The 12,431-nt window shown below is 41.0% G+C and overlaps 1 long non-coding RNA gene and 1 other non-coding gene across 2 annotated transcripts in view; one reads left to right on the forward strand and one right to left on the reverse strand.

Moving 5' to 3' along the window:
• The window catches only part of LOC102115920 (uncharacterized), a 175,533-nt gene that overhangs the window by 35,209 nt on the left and 127,893 nt on the right, over positions 1–12,431 (reverse strand). The window lies entirely within an intron of this gene.
• On the forward strand, positions 9,488–9,620 carry LOC123574262 (U8 small nucleolar RNA). Its single transcript, XR_006699148.2, has one exon. It is a non-coding gene; the product is annotated as a U8 small nucleolar RNA (small nucleolar RNA).

Genomic DNA, 12,431 nt, shown 5'->3' on the forward strand with positions numbered 1-12,431 from the left:
TCTCCTCTCTGCTCAGACATCATCCTTCTGCTCACATCCCTTCTCATTGATTCTCACAGCCAAAGAGACTCGGTTTTGCTCCATTCAGTCTTCCCATTCCAACTCTAAATTGCATCCCTATCTCTGAAACACGTTGCCCCTTTCCAGCACACCCTGACCATTCTCTTTCTGCTGCTGTTTGGTTTTTTTGTTTGTTTGTTTGTTCTGTTTTGTTTGTTTGTTTTGGTTTGGTTTGGTTTGGTTTGGTTTGGTTTGGTTTTTGGCCTCTTCTCAACCCCTCCCAAGCCACTAGAAGAGAAATGACCCATTTCATCATTTTAAATCGCTCTCTCTTCACATGTATCTTTGGACTTGTAGATGATGTAAATTCTTTACGAATTTAAAGGCTCTGTTTGTTAAATGTTTGTCCATTTGTTTGCATTGAGTTAATATAATTAACCTGTCTCTCTGCAGCACTGCTCTCCATAGAAGACTGTAAAGTCTGTTGCATCACTTCTTCCAGGCTTCTCATCACGGTGGCTACAGGGTTTGCCCACACTGAACACACAACGGTCTGCCACCACTTCACACTCTCCTCCCACTTGTCTCACTCTCCTCCTCCTGCTTCATGTTCCAACAGTATCAAACCACCCATTATCCCCAACTTTACGTCCCTGGAACACCATCACCTGGGAATTACCCTCTGCCTAAAGCAGAGGTCAGCAAACTCTTTCTGTAAAGGACCATATACAAATATTTCAGACTTCACAGCCCTTGTGGTCTCTGTGCCAACTACTCCATTCTGCCATCATCGCACAAATGCAACCACAGGCTATACATAAATGAATAGGTGTGGCTGAGTTACAATAAATCTTTATTTCCAAAAATAGCCAACAGATTTGGCCTGTGGGTTGTATTTTGCCAAACCCTGATCTAAAACATCCTCCCTTCCCAATCTCCACCTGGCTACCTCCTAGTTCTCCTACAAGACTAAGCACCTTACCTTCTGGAGAGTGCTTTCTCCTATGACTGGTCAGGTTCATCCTTTCTTTGTAGTCTCATAGGAATATATATGGAATATATTCTGTAGAGGCAGGAAAAGTTTCTTCCCAAAGACTTATGGTTTCTTCCATGAGGAAGGAGCTCTGCTATCATAACACTACTGGCCCTTCTCTACTCCTACTTACTCCTCCCCATGGGAGATGAAGCAACCTGGAGGAGTCTAGCTCCTTCTCTCACTCATGGGAGCAAACTGGCCACAGGGAATATGTGTTTCTCCTGCTTTTCCATGCCACAGAGGGTACTCTCTGCCACTCCCGGGAAAAGCTTATCTGCCAGTGCTACTGTGCCCAGACACATAAGTCTGTCTTATTCCAGAGTTCTCCATTATCAGTTTAACCAGTAACAACAGTAATATTTTTATCTCCCTCTATCTTACTTCCTGATAATTTCTTAATTGGTTCAGAACTCTAGAGGGAAATAGAAATGCTATTTATAAGACCCCACTGAACCCCAACATACACCAGTAGCCACAGTATTCAGCATGTTGCTTAGGAATTTTCTTTGTGTATCTTCTCTCACCTCAGTTCAGTGATTCCTCAAGTGGATTTCAGTTATCTGGAGAGTCTTTTCAATTGTCACAAACAGATCCAGAAATGCAAATCTTTCTTTCATACTGACAGCAAATGACACCATTCTGTTAGCTTTTATTTTTACCTACAATCAAACATTGCTTACTAATAACCTATTGAGTACTATAGTTTGGATGTTTGTTCCCCAAACCTCATGTGGAAATTTGATCCCCAATGTTGGAGGTAGAGCTTTATGAGAGGTACTTGGGTTTTGGGTGTGGAGCCCTCATGAATGGCTTTGTTCATCCCGAAGATAATGAGTGAGTGAGTTCTCACTCTCATTCCTGCAGGAGTTGGTTGTTAAAAAGAGCCAGCACCTCCTCTTTCTCTCTTTCTAGCCATGTGATCTCTGCACATACCAGCTACCCTTTTTCTGCTGCCATGTGTGGAAGCTGCCTGAGTCCCTCACCAGGAAAAGATGATGACTCCATGCTTCTTGTACAGCTTGCGGAACCCTGAGCTAAATAAACCACTTTTCTTTATAAATTACCCAGCCTCAAGTATTCCTCTATAGCAACACAAACGGACTAAGACAGTGAGTTAGCAGTAGTTTCTAAGTTGAAAGTACTAATAGAGTTTACTAAATATTTAATTACATATTCAGTTAAGAAATCTGGCAGCCATACTTTTGGAAATCCTGTAAAACTTTTATTAAGCATGAGTATATAAGACAGAATTTCAGTAGTTTTTAAGAGAGACAATTTGTGAATAGTGTTATCATTGATGCTGTCTTCAATTGGTCATGGTTTTCAACCACAGTTATTCAAAATTATCCCACCTGTTCTCAGTAGAAAACCACTCAGTAATAGCAAGTTGAAAATTCAAAAATATTTTAAATGACCCAGCAGTTCCAATTCTGTGGATATGCTCCAAAAAAAAGTTGGCAATGTTCATCAAAAGACATATATAAGAATGTTCATAACATTCTTATAACACATATATTCTTACAACGTATATTCTAACTAAGAATAACATATTCTATATAACATATATTCTTATAACAAAGCTTCATAACACAGCTTTGTTTTATAACAGCTAAAAATAGGTAAAACCCAAATACCCATCATAGAATAATAAACACATGGTGGAATATTTATGAAATTGACTATTACACAGCAATGAAAAAGAACAAACTACTTTTACATATTTTTGTATGGAGCAACATGGGTGGATCTCACATACATGAAGATGAGCAATGGATTGCCAGCAAGATGGCAGAAGAGGAACAGCTCCAGGCTGCAGTTCCCAGCGAGACCAACACAGAAGGCAGGTGATTTCTGCGTTTCCAACTAAGGTACCAGGTTCAGCTCACTGGGACTGGGTAGACAGTGGGTGTAGCCCACGGAGAGTGGGCAGAGGCAGGGTGAGGAGCTGCTTCACCTGGGAAATGCAAGGGGTTGGGGAACTCCCTCCCCTAGCCAAGGGAAGCAGTGAGGAACTGTGCTGTGAGGAATGGTGAATTCCAGCCCAGATAGTATGCTTTCCCATGGTCTTCACAACCCAGACCAGGAGATTCCCTCGGGTGCCTACACCACCAGGGTCCAGGGTTTCAAGCACAAAACTGGGCGGCCATTTGGGCAGACACCAAGCTAGCTGGAGGAGTTTTTTTGTACCCCAGTGGCACCTGAAACGCCAGCAAGACAGAACTGTTCACTCCCCTGGAAAGGGGGCTGAAGCCAGGGAGCCGAGTGGTCTAGCTCAGTGGATCCCACCCCGACAGAGCCCAGCAAGCTAAGATTCACTGGCTTGAAATTCTTGCTGCCAGCACAGCAGTCTGAAGTCAACCTGGGATGCTCGAGCTTCATAGGGGGAGGAGCATCCACCATTACTGAGGCTTGAGTAGGCGGTTTTCCCCTCACAGTGTAAACAAAACCACTGGAAAGTTTGAACTGGTCGGAGCCCACCACAGCACCACAAACCAACTGTAGCCAGACTGCCTCTCTAGATTCCTCCTCTCTGGACAGGGCATCTCTGAAAGAAAGGCAGCAGTGCCAGTCAGGGGCTTATAGATAAAACTCCCATATCCCTGGGATAGAGCACCTGGGGAAAGGGGCAGCTGTGGGTGCAGCTTCAGCAGACTTAAACTTTTCTGCCTGACGGCTTTGAAGAGAGCAGTGGATCTCCCAGCACAGTGCTTGAGCTCTGCTAAAGGACTGACTGCCTCCTAAAGTGGGTCCCTGACCCCCCATGCCTCCTGACTGAGAGACACCTCCCAGCAGAAGTCAACAGACACCTCATACAGGAGTGGTCCGGCTGGCATCTAGTGGGTGCCCCTCTGAGACAACGCTTCCAGAGGAAGAAGCAGGAAGCAATCTTTGCTGTTCTGCAGCCTGCCCTGGTGATACCCAGACAAACGGTGTGGAGTGGACCTCCAGCAAACTCCATCAGACCTGCAGAAGAGGGGCTTGAGTGTTAGAAGAAAACTAACAAAAAGAAAGCAATAGCATCGACATCAACAAAAAGGACACTCATGCAAAAACCCCATCCGAAGGTCACCAACATCAAAGAGCAAAAGTAGATAAATCCACAAAGATAAGGAAAAAACAGCGCAAAAAAAAAAAAAAAAAACCTGAAAGTTCCAAAATCCAGAAACGACTCTTCTCCTCCAAAGGATCACAACTCCTCGCCAGCAAGGGCACAAAACTGGACAGAGAATAAGTTTGATGAATTGACAGAATTAGGCTTCAGAAGGTGGGTAATAACAAACTCCTCTGAGCTAAAGGAGCATGTTCTAACCCAATGCAAGGAAGCTAAGAACCTTGATAAAATGTTACAGGAATTGTTAACTAGAATAACCAGTTTAGAGAAGAATATAAACAACCTGATGGAGCTGAAAAACACAGCATGAGAACTTCATGAAGTATACATAAGTATCAATAGCTGAATCGATCAAGTGGAAGAAAGGATATCAGAGACTGAAGATCAACTTAATGAAATAAAACATGAAGACAAGGTTAAAGAAAAAAGGATGAAAAGGAATGAATGAAATCTCCAAGAAATATGGGACTATGTGAAGAGATGAAACCTAAGTTTGATTGGTGAATCTGAAAGTGATGGGGAGAATGGAACCAAGTTGGAAAACACTCTTCAGGATATTATCCAGGAGAACTTCCCCAAACTAGCAAGACAGGCCAGCATTCAAATTCAGGAAATACAGAGAACACCACTAAGATACTCCTCAAGAAGAGCAACCCCAAGGCACATAATCGTCAGATTCACTAAGGCTGAAATGAAGGAAAAAATGTTAAGGAAAGCCAGAGAGAAAGGTCGGGTTACCCACAAAGGGAAGCCCATCAGACTAACAGCAGATCTCTCTGCAGAAACCCCACAAGCCAGAAGAGAGTGGGGGCCAATATTCAATATTCTTAAAGAACAGAATTTTCAACCCAGAATTTCATATCCAGCCAAACTAAGCTTCATACATGAAGGAGAAATAAAATCCTTTACAGACAAGTGAATGTTGAGGGATTTTGTCACCACCAGGCCTGTCTTACAAGAGCTCCTGAAGGAAGCACTAAATATGGAAAGGAAAAACCAGTACCAGTCACTGCAAAAACATACTAAATTGTAAAGAATACCACCGACACTATGAAGAAACTGCATCAACTAATGGGCAAAATAACCAGCTAGCATAATAGTGACAGGATCGAATTCTCACAGAACAACATTAACTTTAAATGTAAACGAGCCAAATGCTCCAGTTAAAAGACACAGACAGGCAAATTGGCTGAAGAGTCAAGACCCATCAGTGTGCTGTATTCAGAAGACCCATCTCACATGCAAAGACACACATAGGCTCAAAATAAAGGGATGGAGGAATAGTTACCAAGCAAACGAAAAGCAAAAAAAAAAAAAAAAAAAAAAAGGAGTAGCAATCCTAGTCTCTGATAAAACAGACTTTAAACCAACAAAGATCAAAAAGGACACAGAAGGGTATTACATAATGGTAAAGGGATCAATGCATCAAGATGAGCTAACTACCCTAAATATATATGCACCCAATACAGGAGCACCCAGATTCATAAAGCAAGTTCTTAGAGACCTACAAAGAGACTTAGACTCCCACACAATAATAGTGGGAGACTTTAACACCCCACTCTCAATATTAGACAGATCAACGAGACAGAAAATTAACAAGGATATCCAGGACTTGAACTCAGCTCTGGACCAAGCAGACCTAATAGACATCTACAGAACTCTCCACCCCAAATCAACAGAATATACATTCTTCTCAGGACCACATCGCACTTATTCTAAAATTGACCACGTAATTGGAAGTAAAACACTCCTCAGCAAATGCAAAAGAACAGAAATCATAAAAAACAGTCTCTCAGACCACAGAGCAATCAAATTAGAACTCAGGATTAAGAAACTCACTCAAAACGGCACAACTACATGGAAACTGAACAACCTGCTCCTGAATGACTACTGGGTAAATAAAAAAATTAAGGCAGAAATAATTAGTTCTTTGAAACCAATGAGAAGAAACACACAATGTACCAGACTCTCTGGGACACAGCTAAAGCAATGTTTAGGGGAAATTTGTAGCACTAAATGCCCACAGGAGAAAGAGGGAAAGATCTAAAATTAACACCCTAACATCATAATTAAAAGAACCAGAGAAGTAAGAGCAAACACATTCAAAAGCCACCAGAAGACAAGAAATAACTAAGATCAGAGCAGAACTGAAAGAGATAGAGACACAAAAAACCCTTCAAAAAATCAATGAATCCAGGAGCCAGTTTTTTTAAAAGATTAACAAAATAGACTGCTAGCCAGACTAATAAAGAAGAAAAGAGAGAAGAATCAAATAGACACAATAAAAAATAATAAAGGGGATATCACCACTGATCCCACAGAAATACAAACTACCATTGGATAATACTATAAACACCTCTATGCAAATAAACTAGAAAATCTAGAAGAAATGGATAAATTCCTGGACACATACACCCTCCCAAGACTAAACCAGGAAGAAGTTGAATCCCTGAATAGGCCAATAACAAGTTCTGAAATTGAGGCAGTAATAGCCTACCAACCTATAAAAGCCCAGGACCAGACAGATTCACATCCAAATTCTACCACAGGTACAAAGAAGAGCTGGTACCATTCCTTCTGAAACTACTCCAAACAATAGAGAAAGAGGGACTCCTCTATAAGACATTTTATGAGGCCAGCATCATCCCGATACCAAAACCTGCCAGAGACACACAAAAAAAAGAATATTTCAGGCCAATATCCCTGATGAACATCGATGCAAAAATCTTCAATAAAATACTGGCAAACTGAATCCAACAGCACCTCAAAAAGCTTATCCACCAAGATTAAGTGGGCTTCATCATGGGTTGCAAGGCTGGTTCAACATACACAAATCAATAAACGTAATCCATCACATAAACAGAATCAATGACTTAAAGTAGAATAATAATAAAAAGATAAGCAAAAGAAGCCAGACACAAGAGATATAATATCATGTGATTCCATTTACAAGACGATTCAACTTATATTAATTTATATGAAGTGTATTAGTTATCGACAAAAGTAGTCTATCGCTGTAGAAGTCAAACTAGTGATTATCTCTGCTGTGGAAATGTAAAATGGCAAGAGAGAGCCTTCTGAGATAAGGGAAATTGTCTACAACCTGATTTGAGTGATGATTCAACAGTGTGCACGTGTTTGTGCTGTGAGTGTGTGTAAATTAATTGAATTGTACAGTTAAAATCAATGCACTTTAATCCATATATGTGTGTACTTATATGTATATTTAAAGAGAGAGAGAATAATTTCTGCATGCCTGACATTTAGCTAGGCCTTAGAGATGTGTTGATTAACAAAACACACAGTTTTATTCCCCTTGCTGTAGTGTATTCCTGGTATCAGTTCAGTCTCTATACTCAGTAAACGGTTGGTAATCTGAACTGAGCTTTCTTTTTTTATACTAACCATTTAAACTTTTAAAAATATATACTATTGCTGATGCTAATGGCAACAGTAGAGCTTCACTTTTCCTTGACAAACATGTTTTGTTTCACTTCAGGTTTTTTTAATCCAAGGTCATCCTGATGCCTTATTATGGAAAAATCCCAGAACCTGTCCTCCCTCCAGCAAGGAGCTACATGCACTTTAATCCTGCAGATTTCAGAATTGATTATTTGTGCTGCTAGCCTTCTCCATATCCCATGGAGTTGTGCGCTGAAATCCAGAGCAATGAATACACCTCTGAAAAATGATGCTTTCGAACCTGCCTCATGGTGCAGTAAATTTAAAAGTACTCTTAATAATAATAAGGATCAACATTGACTTTAATAGTCCTCAAGCCCATCACGTAATTTCATTAGCCACCCAGCACAGATGCAAGCAGGGGTGATGTCATACTTTTTCCCCTTGCTCTGAAACCTGAGTCAGGCGCCAGAGATGGAAACCAGTTTTACAGACTCTAATCAGATTAAAGCTCCTGGCAGCCTCTAATCAATAGGTGGTAGCTGGAGGAATCTCAAAATGTTCAAAGCCCCCTCTGGCCCCTTCATGGGCACGACCTCACTCAAGCAGAAAGGAGGTTCAGGTGATCTCTTTCTACAAGTGGGGCAAGTCTACATGGTATGTCCTAGGGCACTGTGTTAGTTGCAGTTTTCCCCAGGACTCAGGTCCGTACAGGAGAGAGGGGGATTGTCACTAATGCAGCAGCCTCAAGTTTTCCTTTCTGATCTTACCTAGAGGAAACCTCTAACTGTTCACACAACCATCATATAGTAAACTAGCAGTTATGATCACAGACTTTGGAGTCAGGCACAGTTTGATCTAAAACCTGGCTCTTCCACTGACTCTAGCAAGCTAGCCTACCTCTGTTAGACTCAATTTCTCATCTGTAAAGTGGGGAATAATAACACCTACTTCACAGAAGTATGGTGAGGAAAAAGAGAGTTAATGTGTACACAAAGGGCTTATGACATAGTCCTTGCCCTGTGTAGTTACATGCTCAACAAATGATTGCTAATAAAAAGAAACAAGCTACGATTAAAAGCTACCAATTAGCACGATGATTCTTAAAACTCTCAAATTCCCTCTCACAATCAGAGAGAATTCTTTTTTGCCTTTATCATTTTACTTACCTGAACTTTCCCACCTCTCCAACTTAGCACAAGTGGGAAGCCAGTGCCTAGACATGCTCATAACCTCCAGGTTGCTTTAGCAAGAACTTCAATAACACAGCAAAATGCAATGACCTCATCATCCCAATGTTGCAGAAGTAAAAATCAATGCTACTTAAAAAGCCTGACAATCAATCAAAGTCTAGCCAGATATCCGTGGAAGTCAAACAGACCATATAAAACTCGGATTCACCTAGGGATCTCATTAAAGCTGGGAGTTTTCACTTGGCTTTTTTTTTTCTTTTCAAATATGGAGTCCCGGTGAGATCAGGGCTACATGTCTCCCCAGCAGCTGGCTCAGGAGCACTATTATTGGCTGGATGCCCTCACTGGAATTACCAGTGCAAACGGTCATTCATACGTCAATGTCATCCCACCCTCCCATGGTGACACAGACCTTCTCCTACTGAAACCACATGCTGCTTTAGTCCAAAATAAGCTCTTGAAAAAGTAATAAACACACTTTTTATTTTATTTTGTTTTGCTTTATTTTATGACGGAGTCTTGCTCTGTCACTAGGCTGGAGTGCAGTGGTGTGATCTCAGCTCACTGCAACCTCCGTCTCCTGGGTTCAAGTGATTCTCCTGCCTCAGCCTCCCAAGTATCTGGGATTACAGGCACATGCCACCACACCCAGCTAATTTTTGTATTTTTAGTAGAGATGGGATTTCGCCATGTTGGCCAGGATGGTCGTGATCTCTTGACCTCGTGATCTGCCCACCTCAACCTCCCAAAGTGCTGGGATGATCCTTACCTGCTCCTCCTTTGCAGGACAGATAGAACATGATAACTGGAGATGCATGAAACGTGATTAACATCTCTGTGTAATCGGGACTTGGAACACACTTAATTTCTTTTTAATAGTGAAAATTTTATTGGAGATCATTGAAGCTAAGACTGATAAACACTTGCCCTGGGTGGATTACAACCACCTTTTTTTTTTTTTTTTTTTTTTTTTTTTGCTATACTTTGAGTTCTTGGATACATGTGTAGAACGTGCAGGTTCATTACACAGGTATACATGTGCCATGGTGGTTTGCTGCACCCATCACCCCGTCATCTACATTAGGTATTTCTCCTAATGCTATCCCTCCGCTAACAACCCCACTCCCCAACAGGCCCCGGTGTGTGATGTTCCGTTCCCAGCGTCCATGCAACACACTTAATTTCTATTGCATAGTACTATAGGGGTTACAGAAAGTATAATGTTCAGATAATGCATTTATATTCTATGGACTTCTTTCTAAAACCTTATAATTCAAATATGAATATAAGACAAATCCCCTCCCCGAGCTCAGGTCATTTTAAGAGATAACACCTACTATGGACCACATAATTCTTCAAGGCACTAGAGATACAAAGATGGATAAAGCATGAGCCTGCCCTTCTTCAGATTCTGTGAGACCAGCAGGCACAGATCCCCCTAACTCCAGACCCAGTATCCAAAAAAGACCAACAGGATTAAATATACACCATTGAGTTAATGGGACACACCACTGAGTTAAAACTTTTTTTTTTTACTCTAGCAGTAAAGAAAATGACTAAACTCTGGATTATCCACTCCAGAACAATCAACTTAGCGTGGAAACTTACACTACCATGAAAAAAAAAATGGTTGAACCAGAATAAGAAGGCCCAACGTTCCCAACAGCATTGGCAACCAATTCATTTAGAAACTCAGTAAAAGTCAACTCAGAAGCCCACTTCTTAGCCAACTTCATGTTCCATGCATACGTGGAGGTGAAGGGAACGAGTTTATACATTACAAATTATGTCTTTCAGCTGGGCACAATGGCTCACGCCTGTAATCCTAGCACTTTGGCAAGCAGAGGCGGATGGATCACTTGAGGTCAGGAGTTTAAGAGCAGCCTGGCCAACATGGTGAAACCCAGTCTCTATTAAAAATACAAAAATTGGCCAGGCATGGTGGTGGATGCCTGTGATCCCAGCTACTTGGGAGGCTGAGGCAGGAGAATCGCTAGAATCCAGGAGGCAGAGATTGCAGTGAGCCGGGATCATGCCACTGCACTCCAATCTTGGTAACAGAGTGAGATTCCATCTGAAAAAAACAAATTTTGTCTTCTTCAGTCCCTCAGGAACACACTCTCATTTCTTTAATTCACCTCCCTATTTTTAAGTTTAATATTAATACCCCCCTCCTCAGGTTGTTGTGAGGGTTAAATGAAGCAATATTTTTTTTTTCAGTCTAAAAAAGCACCTGGCTTATACTAGGGACTCACTGAATGATAGCTAATAGAAAATTCAGTACCAGGATCCCCAAAAACAGTGTGACCACAGACACCATGCCCCCGGCTAGCTTCTGGTTTTTCTTACTTTGAAGCAGGAGAAGCAGACTTCTTTCTGTCCGCACCAGCTAGAAAGATCTAAGCTGAGCTACTAGTGCAAGAATATCATGGGGCAACGATTCAACCTTGACAAAAGATCTAGAAACATATCCAACAGAAAACACAAAGATGACAGGAATATCAATAATCTCAACAACTGTAAACAGGTTACATTCCCTTATTAAAAGAACTTTTTTTAAGGCAAGCTCCAGCTATATGCTATTTACAAGAGATGTGTGTAACACAAAATAATGCTGAAAGGTTGAAAACATGCACATGCCCAAAGAGAGACCAAGTGCTATGGTCTGAATGTTTGTGTCCCCCCAAAATTCATATGTTAAAATCATAACCCCCCAAGGTGATGGTATTAGGAGGTGAGGGCCTTTCAGAGCTGATTAGAGCATGAGAGTGAAACCCTCATGCATGGGGTTAGGGCTCTTATAAAAGCAAGCCAAGGCAGACTCCTTTCCACCTCTACCATGTGAGGACGCAGTGAGAAAGCATTGTCTATGAACCAAGAAGCAGACCATTACAGACACTGAATCTGCCAGCACCTTGATCTTGGAATTCCCAGACTTCAGATATGTGAGAAATAAATTTCTGCTGTTTATAAGCCACCTAGTTTATGGCATTTTGTTGTAGCAGCCTGAAGGGACTAAGACAGCAGGCAAATATAGACAAAAAGAAAACAATATAGCAATATTAATATCACCTCAAATAGAATTCAAGGCAAAAAGCTCTATATGGAACAAAGAAAATTGTTTTATATTAAGAAACAGTAGATTCATCAGAATATATAGCAACCATGAACATTTTCACTCTGAATATCATGGCAGCAGATACATAGAGAGTAATTATAACACGTCAAGCACAATTCCAAGGTCATTGCATATAACAACTCACAATCCTCCCAAGAACCCAGTAAAGTAGATGATGTGATTTTACAGTTGAGGAAATATGTCCAAGGTCTGTCAACTCATGAGAGTGAAGCTGGTATTCAAACCAGGCAGCCTGGTGTTAGCATCAATGCTCTTAATTTTTTTACTATATTCTCTCCAAAAAGTAAAAAGAAGTGTTAGAAATTTTTTTAAAAATTGGCCAGGTGTGGTGGCTCACACCTGTAATACCAGCACTTTGGGAGACCAAGGCAGGAGGATCGCTGCATCCCAGCAGTTCAAGACCAGCCTGGGCAACACAGTGAGATCCTGTCTTTTTTAAAAGGAAAAAGAAATTTTTTTAAAAAATTGTCAAACCCATAGGTAGAGTGGAAAAAGTTAGAAAACTATTCCCAAAATTTGTTGTGTCAAGATGACAAAAATAAATATATG

The sequence above is a fragment of the Macaca fascicularis genome, chromosome 6 (assembly GCF_037993035.2).
Source record: "Macaca fascicularis isolate 582-1 chromosome 6, T2T-MFA8v1.1".
Lineage (NCBI taxonomy): Eukaryota > Metazoa > Chordata > Mammalia > Primates > Cercopithecidae > Macaca > Macaca fascicularis.